General features: G+C 33.0%; 1 long non-coding RNA gene across 1 annotated transcript; it reads right to left on the bottom strand.

The window, feature by feature from the left end:
- Positions 1-518: 518 nt before the first annotated feature.
- LOC124874865 lies at positions 519-970 on the bottom strand. Its single transcript, XR_007039907.1, has 3 exons — positions 958-970; positions 786-836; positions 519-698 (listed from the first exon to the last, which is right to left on the bottom strand). It is a non-coding gene; the product is annotated as an uncharacterized LOC124874865 (long non-coding RNA).
- Between the last annotated feature and the right edge of the window lie 1,325 nt (positions 971-2,295).

The following is a 2,295-nucleotide window of genomic DNA, read 5'->3' as shown; positions in this document are numbered from 1 at the left end:
GTTATCTTACGCTGCGCAGCACAGCGTTCATAAATAAAACGAAAAAATAGTTTTTAAAATACACAAGTTTTTTTTTTAATCTTACTCCGATTCTTTGCGGTAAAACCTGCAGATTTCACTTCTTGTTGGACTGAAACTGTGCCGTTCTGCTGAAAGCTGTCTTGATCTTTGAAAAGCGACCTTCTGGTGGGCGGATTTAATGTGGCATCTTTGGATGTATCTGTAAACAGGTTTATATGACATTTTTATTGAACTATGCTTAAAATACATATATATATATATATATATATATATATTGTTTTTATTTAATTTTTATTTCCTTACCTTGCTCCTGCTCGACAACTATGTCTTCCACAGAGCTCTCAGTCGAATCTGTAAACAGTTTTATCTGAGGTTTAAAACAAAAGTCTCTAATAACACATAAATAAAATACATTCACTCTCAAAGAAAAACAGTTAGTTCTTAGGACTTACTTTCTGGAGGTGCCGGTAACTTATCCGGTGTGTCTTCAGGGGAAATGATGATAATTGGCGGAGGAGTATTCAAAGAATCTGTCGTAATTTCTGTGTTAGAAGAAAGTTCAGATGTAGTTGCGAGTTTTTCTTGTTTGGAGATAATTCGCCTTCTCAATTTAGAGTGTCTATTCCAGCCGCTAAATCCTCCAACTTGATCATTCGGGTTTACCTCTCTCATCAAATCTATAAATTGAAACATTGTCAAGGGTTAACTATAATATATATATATATATATATATATATATATTATTGCATTTAACATTTACTTACCATAATCTGATTGTGTCAAGATGAAATCATCAAGGTCATCAGCGGTGGGTTCTATGACAAAGAAACAAAAAAAAAAAATATATATATATATATATATATATATAAACAATATATATAAACAAAAAATTGAGAACATTCACATGCATTTAATGATACTTACTTACTTACTTACGTTTTAAGATGTCATTGTGCTTTTGTGAATTATCAGAAGAAGAAGCCACAATTTCCGGGTTTCCTGAAATATTTACTGACATTTTTTCTTGTCAGTACTGGTATTTTTCAATGTAACAAGTGTTATGGTTCAAAGACATTCAGCATTTGAAGACCCTGACACTGAGGTTAGCCAGTGAAACAGAGCCCCCAACATTTACACACAGTATTTTATACCAGAACATGACAGTGTTATCTCAACTGCAAAGACTATGTTTTTAAGACCAAAACCCTTCTTGAGTTCAAAGGTGATATGTTATCTAAGAAACAGACGTAACTGCCCCTTCCTGACATCGCCCCTAACAGTTGTAACCCCCTGTAACTCTAAGATGAAAAAGTAAAAATGTTTTTTAGAAAAGCTACAGGTAACTTAAATTATCATTCCTTTTTCCTAAAATGGAGTCTCTCATGATTCAAAAACAAACACATCATTGGTAGTCAATTTGTAACTTGGAAACAGTATACTGATGTTCTTTTTTTTTCTGTTAATCTGATATTCATCTTACCTATTTCAGCTGCCTATGTTTTTAAGACCAAAACCCTTCTTGAGTTCAAAGGTGATATGTTATCTAAGAAACAGACGTAACTGCCCCTTCCTGACATCGCCCCTAACAGTTGTAACCCCCTGTAACTCTAAGATGAAAAAGTAAAAATGTTTTTTAGAAAAGCTACAGGTAACTTAAATTATCATTCCTTTTTCCTAAAATGGAGTCTCTCATGATTCAAAAAACAAACACATCATTGCTAGTCAATTTGTAACTTGGAAACAGTATACTGATGTTCTTTTTTTTTTCTGTTAATCTGATATTCGTCTTACCTATTTCAGCTGCCTATGTTTTTAAGACCAAAACCCTTCTTGAGTTCAAAGGTGATATGTTATCTAAGAAACAGACGTAACTGCCCCTTTCCTGACATCGCGCCTAACAGTTGTAACCCCCTGTAACTCTAAGATGAAAAAGTAAAAATGTTTTTTAGAAAAGCTACAGGTAACTTAAATTATCATTCCTTTTTCCTAAAATGGAGTCTCTCATGATTCAAAAACAAACACATCATTGCTAGTCAATTTGTAACTTGGAAACAGTATACTGATGTTCTTTTTTTTTTTCTGTTAATCTGATATTCGTCTTACCTATTTTCAGCTGCTTTTCCAGTATGTTGACGCAGAAGCTGAAGGTTTTTCTCGTTCCATCGATGTAGTGAAGCACAATTTTTTTTTATTTACTTTTTTTAGGTCTTTTCTATTTTGAACGGATTTAGACTGGCTCATATATTCAACAAATAGGTCCTGCTGTAAAGCAAA

The sequence above is a fragment of the Girardinichthys multiradiatus genome, chromosome 10, assembly GCF_021462225.1.
Source record: "Girardinichthys multiradiatus isolate DD_20200921_A chromosome 10, DD_fGirMul_XY1, whole genome shotgun sequence".
Classification (NCBI taxonomy): domain Eukaryota; kingdom Metazoa; phylum Chordata; class Actinopteri; order Cyprinodontiformes; family Goodeidae; genus Girardinichthys; species Girardinichthys multiradiatus.
Note: the sequence above shows the minus strand (reverse complement) of the source record. Positions and strands in the feature narration are given on the sequence as shown.